We start from the raw sequence: 10,908 nt of genomic DNA on the forward strand, positions 1-10,908 counted from the left end.
GGGCATAGGACAAGGTCCGGCACAGATTAGGTGCTCAGAAAACACCTTCCCCAGCTTCAGCCTATTGGGTGCCCATAGGGAAGCCCCATAGGGAAGCCCATGGGGGGATTCATTTTAGAGTCAACATCCCAGAGCCTTGAAAATGCTCAGTGTTCTGTGGAATAGGCCACTTAAGGAACCTAACAGCACTGGGCACTAAGAATGTCAGGGAAACATATCCCCCCAGAGAACAAAGAAGCTGAATCTACAGACTGGTCTGAATACAAGAGGGGGTTCTGTCTTCTAGGAGGGAGGTGGTGGCAGCAAGATCCTCCTGGGGTGCCTGCTGCTCAGGGAGGTGGGAGAGGAAGACCCACCTACTTCCTAGGGATAAGTGCTGGGGTCAGAGCTGCACAGACACACCACGGGATGACCTCCACCCAGGGGCCTGGGCTCCACGTCGGGCTCCCTCGGCAGGGTGGGGTGGTGGAAAAGGGGTAGAGACTCAGGCCACACTGTGGAAGGGCAGTGCATGGTCCCCCGCAGTGATTCAGCCTAGAACATGTGGATGGCCTCAGGAATAACACAGAAAGTGTGGGAGAAACAGCAGAAAGGGGGCAGTGGTGAGGTGGCCAGTAATGGTCAAAACAGGAGTAGGGAGGAGCAGGCTGAATCTCAGTGTCTAATGGGTATAGGAAATCCATCCACCCATCCATCCATCCACCCACCCACCCACCCATCCACCCATCCATCCACCCACCCATCCATCCACCCACCCACCCATCCACTCACCCTCCCACCCACACATCCATCCACCCATCCATCCATCCATCCATCCATCCATCCATCCATCCACCCACCCACCCACCCATCCACTCACCCTCCCACCCACACATCCATCCACCCATCCATCCATCCATCCATCCATCCACCCACCCACCCATCCATCCACCCACCCATCCACACATCCACCCACCCATCCATCCATCCATCCATCCATCCATCCATCCACCCACCCACACATCCACCCACCCACCCACCCATCCATCCATCCATCCACCCATCCACCCACCCATCCATCCACCCATCCATCCACCCATCCACCCACCCACCCACCCATCCATCCACCCATCCATCCATCCATCCATCCATCCATCCACATATTTCTCTCGCCCTCTTCCCTCTCTCCCTCCCTCCCTCTTTCCCATTTTTCCTTTTCTCCTCTTTCTGTGCCCCCTGACTGGTTGGGGACACAAAGTAGTGCCTAATCCAAACTCTCAGTGAACTCACAGATTCGGGAGGGGGAGACAAGCTAGAGCATAAGATACATTTCTAAAATATTTTATTTTATTTTATTAAAAATTTTTTTATTGGAGTATAGTCGCTTTACAATGTTGTGTTAGTTTCCACTGTACAGCATTAAAAAATTTTAAAAGGTGCTTTTTTTTTTTTTGAAAGAAAGGGTGCTTTTTTCTTGAAGTTAAAAAAAGTCAATAAATTTATAAATTGTTCCCTGAACAATGGTGCCCATAAGTCATGCCTTTGCCTAGGGGAGCTTTCTAGAGCCCCAGCGGCTGTCCTGGGGCTGCAGGCACACACGCCCACCTACGCCCCCTGCATGCGGAGGTGCACGTGCCGAGACCCCACCAGTCTCCCATCCTCCAGCAGGTGGCTGAGTCAGGATCAGACTCAGACTGCATTTGCGAGAGCAATGGGCAAGCAAGTGAAATGATGTCAAGAGCGGCCCGAAGCGCATCTGGAACAGGGCACAGCAGCACACATGAGGGTGAGCCAGGGAGTGTGGGCGAGCCTGGCTGTGCCCATGTGGGTTCATGCTGGAGCCAACTCAGGCTGCTGTCCCAGTACCCACGTGGCAGGGAGGTCTGTGCGCTCACAGGTAAGTGAGTGTATGTGTAGATTACAATGGCGTTCCTCATGTGTGGAGCCCTTGTCCAGTGTACAGCTGGACATCAGTAAACAGCAGCCCTGCGGACAAGTAAAGACATATCAATGTCAACAACACCAAGTGCTAAGACAGAGGTGAGCACAGTCCCGAAAGGGAGCATAGGAGGCGGCACTGACATTGCTCCAGGGGGTCCCTATCAACGCTCTCGGACTGCCTGAGCCGGGGGCTTCTGGGTTCTGTAAAGAGCTTCTCAGATGGCCAGGAATGACTCCAGCTCTTCTCTCCTTCATCTCCCAGGCCCCGACTTGGCCCCATATGCCTTTGTGTCTTGGTCCTGCACTTTGCCTGGCTTGCTGGGGTGGGGTCCTGGCTCTGGCCTCGCCTCCTTTGGACTCCGGAACGGCCCCTCAGCACCTTGGGCCACATCCATGGACAGGAAGTGCCACGCACCTGCTCCTGCTGAGGCCTGGACACCCCAATGCCAAGTGGGCCCCAGGCGCCCAGCAAGGAGGGAGCAGTAGGGCCTGTGGTCCTGGCGGATTCCTCTGTGCTCTCCCGGGGTGCTGCCCTAGGAGACCATCACAGCCTCCTGGAGGGACTGATGGTCTTTTAATTAATTTACTTATTTTTAAAATTTTTTGCCTGCACTGCACGCGGCTTGTGGGATCTGAGATCACTGACCGGGGACCGAACCTGTGTCCCCTGCTGTGGAAGTATGGAGTCTTAACCACTGGATTGCCAGGGGAGTCCCAGGGACTGATGGTCCTGGGGCTTCAGGTGGGACAAGCCGGAATCGATGTGGTGAGCAAAACGCTGTGATTGAACAACCCTCACGCAGTGGATTGTACCAGGACCCACATCAACCAGCACATCGCAGAACAAGCTCTTGAGGGATTCTGGAGTCGTCCGTGTTTGCTTTGTAAAACTTCCCCGCAAAGGATCACTTCGGGCTGGCGGTGGATTGCTGCTACCGGATTATCTTAATGTCTTCCTGGAGAAACTTTGTGCGGGTTATTCTTCTTGCTACTAAGTATCATATCTACTTATCTATCTGCTCAGGAATAGCAATTCAACACTGCCAAGGCTGTCCTTGCTGGAGAAAACCCTATCTTTCCTGAGACGTATGCGTGTGTAATCCTGGTGACTTATCACAGGTCTTCCTGGGCCCAGGCTGCTGGTGTATTCCTGACACTCTGTCTGGATTACAGCGTGAACGGCGCAGCTCCTGTGTGTTTGCCGTGACTGTCTGCACTCAGAGGTCTCCACGGCTGAGGGTGATGCAATTGCATGAGTCCTCTTGCCACCCACACATCACGACTAGCTATTTCCTGATGCTTTCAAACAAAGTAGTTCTACCAGCATATGCGCATATGTTAGAAGGTAGAGTGGAGTAGTGGGGAAAAACGAAACAAAATAATAAACATGGATTCTGAGGCCGAGACTAAGGTTTGAATCCTGGAAATATTTGCCCCAGTAGCTGTGTGATGTTGGCCACTGTGGTAGACAGAATAATCCCTGGAACCTTTGAATGTGTTAGTCACAAGGCAGAAGACGCTTTGCAGATGTGATTAAGGTAAGAATCTTGAGATGGGGAGGTTATCTTGGATTCTCCGGGTGGGCTCAATGTAGTCACAGGCATCCTTGTAAGAGGGATGTAGAGTGAGAGGAGATGTGATGATGGAGTGAGGGGTGAGCGAGAGAGGGAGGGAGGGATGGAGAGATTGAGAGAGAGACAGAGAGAGAGAGATGACAGAGACAGAGAGACAGACAGAGACAGAGAGAGAGAAAGAGATGACATTGGAGGATGTTACGCTGGCTCTGAAAATGGATGAAGGGGCTGTGAGCAAAGGAATACAGATGACTGTTAGAAGCTGGAAGAGGCAAGGAAAAGGATTCCCCTTCGAGCCTCTGAGGGAATTGTGGCCTTGCTGACACCTGGACTTTAGCCCAGTGAAACCCATTTAGACTGTCTCATCTCCAAACCATACAATAATAAATGTGCGTAGTTTCTTTTTTTTTTAAGTTTTTTTTTTGATGTGGACCATTTTTAAAGTTTTTATTGAATTTGATACAATATCGCTTCTGTGTTATGTTTTGGTTTTTTGGCCCCGAGGCCTGTGGGATCTTAGCTCTCCGACCAGGGATTGAACCCGCACCCCCTGTATTGGAAGGTGAAGTCTTAACCACTGGACCGCCAGGGAAGTCCCCAAGTGTGTGTAGTTTTCAGCCACTGTTTGTGGTACTTTGTTACAGCAGGCATAGGAAACTGATACCGGCCAGCTACTTTCCCTCTCTGAGCTTCCGTTAGCTCATTTCTAATAAGAGAAGAGAAGGCAGGCTAGGAATTACTTTCCCATAAGGTTGTTGTGTGGGTGAATCAAGTAGTGACCGCTAATTCAGAAGGAAGAGGGGAAGCCCTTTAGCATCAGGTCTTTGGGCCCGTGCTTCTCACGCTGTCGGTGATGAAGCCCCCCTCCCCCCTTTTAATAAATTTCAATCCACTGTGGATCAATACTTTTATAAAATGCAATACAAGTGAACCATTAGAAACAAATGAAATAAAGGACATACAAAATCCAAGCCTCACTCTTTTATTATTAGATTCAGCAGCCATAGAATTGTGCTGGGTAATTGCTCTGAAAATTTCTCTACATTTAATCTCGCCTTCTGTCCTCGTGTCGCTTTCCGTGGGCGGGGAACAGACAATTTGCTGCCTGGTCCCGGCCCACACCCTGAGCTGATTGTTACCTGGAGGTGAGTATAAGTTGCAGTAGAGGCCTGGGGCAGTCAGATTGCCTTACAGATGAGGTGATGTCCAGGCTGAATTCTGAGGTAGGAATAGGGGTTTACCAGGAAGAAAAGAGCAAAAACAGAACAGGGGAGATGTTGAAAGGATGGAGGCAGAGAGAGAAAGACAAATATCATATGATATCGCTTATATGTGGAAACTTAAAAAAAAAAAAGATACAAATGAGCTTATTTACAAAACAAACATAGACCCACAGACATAGAAAACAAACCTATGGTTACTGAAGGGGAAAGGGGGACATAAATTAGGAGGCTGGGAAGTAATATATACACACTACTATATATAAAAGAGATAACCAACAAGGACATACTGCTTAGCATAGGGAACTATACTCAATATTTTGTAATAACTTATAAGCAGAAAGGATCTGAAAAAGAAGATAGATATCTATACACACACATATATATATAATTAAATCACTTTACACCTGAAACGACCACGAAATTGCAAATCAACTATACTTCAATTAAAAAAATCTTAAAAAAGAAAGGCATGCAGGTGAGGAGTGCTTCGTATCTCAAATATGAATTTACCTGCCAGTGTCTTTGAAGGACAGCAGTCTGAAATTTGAGCTGTTCTTGAACCTTGATAAAGAGGAGACTACAAGTTGGTATAGTGTTAATGATTAGGACATGACCTCTCAGCTTAAAATCTTTCGGGAGCTTCCCCCTGCCTTTGGGGTCAATTGAAAGCTCTCAGTGGAGCCCTGCTACTTCCCCTTGATCCAGCCTCACCTGCACCAGCCCCTGTGCTCCAGGTCCATGGGACTCCCCGCCCATTCTTCCAGACACGTCCTTCCCCAGGACCCATCATGCTGTTCCTCTGACAGGCATGCTCTTCTGCTTTCTCCTTGCCTGGCACACTCTACCTATCCTTCAGGTCTCAGCTTGACCAGCATTTCCTCAGGAGACCTTCTCTTCCTTCCCAGCTTTTGTCTTGTTACAAGTTCCAGTGAGCGCCTAAGGCAGGGTTTTGCCTGTCTCAGTGCTCAGTGAATATCTAGTGGTTGAATGAATAAACACGCTGTATTTCTCTCTCCCCAGCAGGTACCACAGTTCCAAAGAAAACTTTTATGTACTCAGCTGTTTGATGTTAATATTCCCACTAAACTGAAACTATATGGGGTCAAGGATCATGTCTGTTTTGCCCCCCACGGTGCCTCAAACACAGTAGATGCTAAAATACACATTGAATGAACATGTGAATGATTGATTGAAAGGATGGGTGATGGGAGTTGGGTGGGATCGACGGGGAAAACCCTATGGGAAGAATCTGATTCTCTTCCTTGGCGTCACCTGAGACTGGGGGCAACAATAGCTGACATTCAGAGGGCTCCCTCACCCCTGAAGTCTCTGCTGCAGACAATCGTGAGACCCAGTCATCAAAAGAAACAAAGGAACTTTTCAGATCATAAGAGGAATCGGTGAGGTGAAGGTTACATTTTCTAGAGAAACAGAGTCATATCTTTTCCAATACAAGCAACTTCTTCATGCTCAAAGATTTTATTGTAGGAATGTCTCGGACATTTTCTTCAGATAGCCGTAGAACAACCACATTTATAAGGCTGTGTTCCATAATAGTAAGACAACAACCAGCAAGCTAACAAAACCCACAATAGAAAACAACAACAGCAACAAAACAACCAAACGACCCAACTGTGCGAAGCAATTAATCAACCAGAAAACTTCCACAACTCCTGGGACACGTGTAACACAGAGGAGCTGGTCCTTGCATATGTCAAGTGCTCTGTTAGTGGATGTGACTTTTGTTTTCTTGGACGCAGATGGCATTCCATGGTCCTCCTGACTTGGCAGGATCTGTGGCTTCCTGGAGCAGATGTAACAGCTGTTGTGTCCTTGGGGAGATGGGGCTGAGCCGGAATTGCAGTTGGTTGATGTGCCTGGCTTGATGTGATGAGCCATGATGGCTGTGAGGACTGAGGAGGACCAGTTGGCCACCTCCCAGGTGCCTCTCTGAAGCTGTCAGCTCTGGCTTTCCAGATGGGAGTAGGTTACCAGCCAAGGGTGCACAGTCAGAGCCTCTTCCTCTGTTGGCGACAAGCGTGGCTTCACTGGAGCATGAATTCCTCAGGTTCAGTGGCCAGGCTTCTCTTTGGAGCCTCCGTGGTCTCCAAGGCAAGGTCAGCACTCAGTTGTGCCTGTTAAAGGCTCACTTACAGGCTCTTCCCTACAGACACCAGTTCATAATCCTGGAGAGGGAAAATGATCTTGTGGAAAGAAGCCAATAGGAGGGGAGTTGGGAGAGCTGGGACCTAGTCCTAGGTCTGTGATCTCTCAGTTGAAGGTCTGAATGGGAGAAAAAGCGTGAGGAAGAGGGAATTCTTCCTGCCTGACTTTGAGTGAGACATTGTTTCTTTCCTTCCTTTGGGCTTGAACTGAAACATCAGCTCTTCCTAGGTATTGAGGCTGATGGCTTTTTTAAAAATGGTGGATTAATAGTCTATTTAAAAAAAATTTATTGGAGTATAGTTGATTTACAATGTTGTTTTAGTTTCAGGTGTACAGCAAAGTGAATCAGTTATACATATACATAATCTATTCTTTTTCAGATTCTTTTCCCATTTAGGTTATTACAGAATATTGAGCAGAGTTCCCTGTGCTATACAGTAGGTCCTTGTTGGTTATCTATTTTATATATAGTAGTGTGTGTATGTTAATCCCAAGTTCCGGATTTATCCCTGCCCCCAAACCTGATGGCTTTTGGACTGGAACTTTCACCATCAGCTCCCCTGGTTCCCAGCCCTTCAGACTCAGCTACACCACTGGCTCTCTCAGGTCTCAGCTTGCCAACTGTAGATCTCGGGGCTTGTCAGCCTCCAAATCATGCAAGCCAGTTTCTAACAATAAATCTCTCTCTTTCTCTCTCTCCCTCTATCCACAACACACACACACACACACACACACACACACACACACAGAGTTGATTCTGTTTCTCTGGTGACCCTAATACAGCACCGTTATAAAGTAGGGTGATCAGCATGGTGATGGAGGTCTGAGTGCTCTGTCACAAAGATTCCACCAAGACAAGAAAGTGGGCCTTTGTTCCCATTGCTTAGGAGTCCCTGGGGCACATGAACCCTCCCTAGCATCAGAGCAGGCCCCAGAATGGCAGCCTGCCCTGCCCTGCCCTGGCAAATTCCAGGTACCAGCCTTCCTTAGGGTCCAAAGCTTTGAGGGGTATTGGCAGATGCACAGAATTGTTTATTCAGCAAATGAGCATCAGGCATCCTTTATGGGATGGACCTTGTTCCAGGAATACAGTCATGAAGAATGCAGAGTACAAGTCTCCCTTCTTATGGGGCCTTTGGTACAGCAGGGATGGGAGAGCAGGCAGTAAGGAAACAGTGATGTGTGAAGACATTAGGCATCATGTTGGCTTCTTGAGGCAGTAACATTAGGTAAGAAGCGCATTACAAGCAGAGGGCAGAGCTAGGGCAAAGGTGGGTGCAGAAAGGGGGCAATGGGGCTTGGCCTTGTAAGCATGACAGGGTGGTATTTGGTGAGACTGGAGGCTCTGGGATGGAGTCCCAACAGTTAGGTTCACAGGCCATGGAAAAGAGCTCAGACTTACTCCAAGTGGGAAGAAAATTCTTTGGAGGGTCTTGAGTAGGGGACATTGTGATCTGATTCATAATGGAATACAGTGTCCCTCTGCCACAGTTGTCCAGGTGAGAGCTGATGGTGGCCTGGACCGGGGTGTGGGCAGTGAGGAGGGACAGGCATGGGAGGTGGGGTATATTTTGGAGGTAGAGGAGTTGCTGCTGAGGAGGGGTACAAAATTCTGGGGAGGGGTACAAAAGAAGACATGGATTCAAGGAAGTGATCTGGCCATCTCTAAGTTCAGCAGAGGCCCGGACTGGGGTCAGGGATGGCATCTGCCACAGAGAGGTCAAAGCCAGCAGGTTTTGGGCTGAGGCCTTTCCTGGTCAGTCCCTTCATCCCACCGGAGCACTGGGTTAACACCCGCTAACCTCTTCCTTAGTTGCCCTCTCAGCTGGCCAGAGCTGCCTCTGGAAGCACCTCAGGTCACTAAGGAAACTTGGTGCTACTGTCTACTTCTCTTGTCTTCAGGCCCGCCTGCCATTCCGGGCACCCCTGCCTCCCAGGACTGGAATGCTCCTCCATTCCTGGGCCTCGTGGGTGCTGGGCGGAGGTCACCGCATGCCTCTGGGTGAGCGGCGGTGGGTGGAGAGCTGCCCACAGGACACGGTCTTCCCCCAGGGTGCCAGGCTCACATCTGTGCACTGTTCATGCCTGCAAGGCCTTCCCCCTCTCTGGGGTCTAACCCTGCTCATCCTCCGAGAGCCTTTTCTTCCAGCCCCTCCCACTCCAGCCCCTCCCACTCTTTCTTCCATCCCCTCCCACTTCCATCCCCTCCCACTCCATTCCCCCTCCTTTTCTTCCAGCCCCTCCCACTTCCAGCCCCTCCCACTCCATCCCCCCCACTCCTTTGCTTCCATCCCCTCCCACTTCCATCCCCTCCCACTCTTTTTCTTCCAGCCCCTCCCACTTCCAGCCCCGCCCACTCCTTTTCTTCCAGCCCCTCCCACTTCCAGCCCCTCCCACTCCAGCCCCTCCCACTCCTTTTCTTTCAGCGTCTCCCACTCCAGGCTTCTCCTCTAAGTGCCCACAGCCTCTTGGTTTAAGTGAATTGTCTCTTTACTTGAGGGTCATCCTTCCTGAGTTGGAGAATTCGCTGAGGGCAGGGACCATGTCTCACTTCTATTCCCAGCCCCCAGTCCAGGGGACTCTGTCCCTGTTTGGAGTTATGCAACCAATGCATCCATCATTGGCCACAGCAGCAGTGGGCTGGGGAGAGAAACTTGCCTTTCCCAGAGGTGTCCATCTTCCCTTCCACATACGGTACTTAACACACCAGCAGGACAATGACAAGAGACTCCAGCTCTATCTTTGTTTCCCTGATTAGGCAGACCTAGTTCTGAGTTCAGGTTGTAAATGAGATGCCGTGATTGCTTCTTGAATAGAAGACCCAAATTTGCTTGAACTTAGGCAATAAGTATTCTATTTTTCTGACCTCTTTGGCATCAGGTTCAAAGCAGAACGCATCAGATGTTCTATAATACAGGCTCAGAGTTGGGCTAAAATTCAAACATACTCATACTAATGGGAAAAAATCTGGAGGCTTTAACCACAGCTTGTGATTCAGCCTGATTGACAGTGTTTCCATTTTGTGAAGTCCCTGTTTTCATGTGAAATGAATGACTCCTTTTTCATTTTGCTCCTGAAATAGGGAAATGTTCTCATTGTGGAGGGAAATCTCTACAAGCAGCCCATTAAATAGTAAAATGTTGCTGCTGTGCCTGCGTGAAATTATTACCCACGGAAAGCATCAGTCCCCAAAGGGGGACCATCCTGGAGGAGGTTTGCCCAAATTGCCGAGCTTGGAGGCTATTTGCTCATCATATGGGGACACATGCCTTCAACATCAATGTCTTTCTTCTCCCCCAAGTGAAACCTTGGTCTGGATGTCAGCTCGGGAAACTCAACTCCATCTACTTCAAGAGAAAAAGGACTTGGTTGGAAGCAACTTAGGTGTGTTGCTGAATCCAACCTCAGAGGTAAAGCCAGGCAGCAGGACCAGAGCTGGCCCAGCCCGGTTCCAACCTGGGAGTCTTTGCTCTGTGTCCCTTCTTCAGTTTCCTGTCTTTGTCCTTCTGTCTTGCTGTTGTCCAGACTTTCTCTGTTCCCCAGTTCTCATGGTGGGACTGGTCACCACTACCAGCTCCCAAATTTACGAGCTACACGCAGACATCCAGAGAGAGCCTGATCTCTTTCCCAAAGGCAGTGCCCTTCCCTTGACCATCCACGGTAAGCAGTGGGCAGGTTGTATTATCATGTGGAGCTTCTATACAACCCTGTGGATGGGGTGGGGAAGGGTCAATGCTTAGAAAAGTCATAGTAGGAAGATAATCCAAGAGGTGTCCGTTACATGGATAGCAAAAGCCTAGAGTCATCCCACAAATGGGCAAGAAGTTCAGGGACTCCTGCCATGTTGGAATTCAAGTTCTGACAATGAAACCCATAAATATCTACTTAGGAGAAAGGGGTTGTGATTCCATGTGAAGCTGTGGCTAGATCTAAGTTTCAGACACTTAACACCTCATTCTAGGAGCTTATGCTGCTGACTTGCGGGGGGGCCACCCCTCCCCGCAAATGTGGTTCCTTTTCCTTCC

This window comes from Tursiops truncatus, chromosome 4 (genome assembly GCF_011762595.2).
Source record: "Tursiops truncatus isolate mTurTru1 chromosome 4, mTurTru1.mat.Y, whole genome shotgun sequence".
NCBI classification, from domain to species: Eukaryota; Metazoa; Chordata; class Mammalia; order Artiodactyla; family Delphinidae; genus Tursiops; species Tursiops truncatus.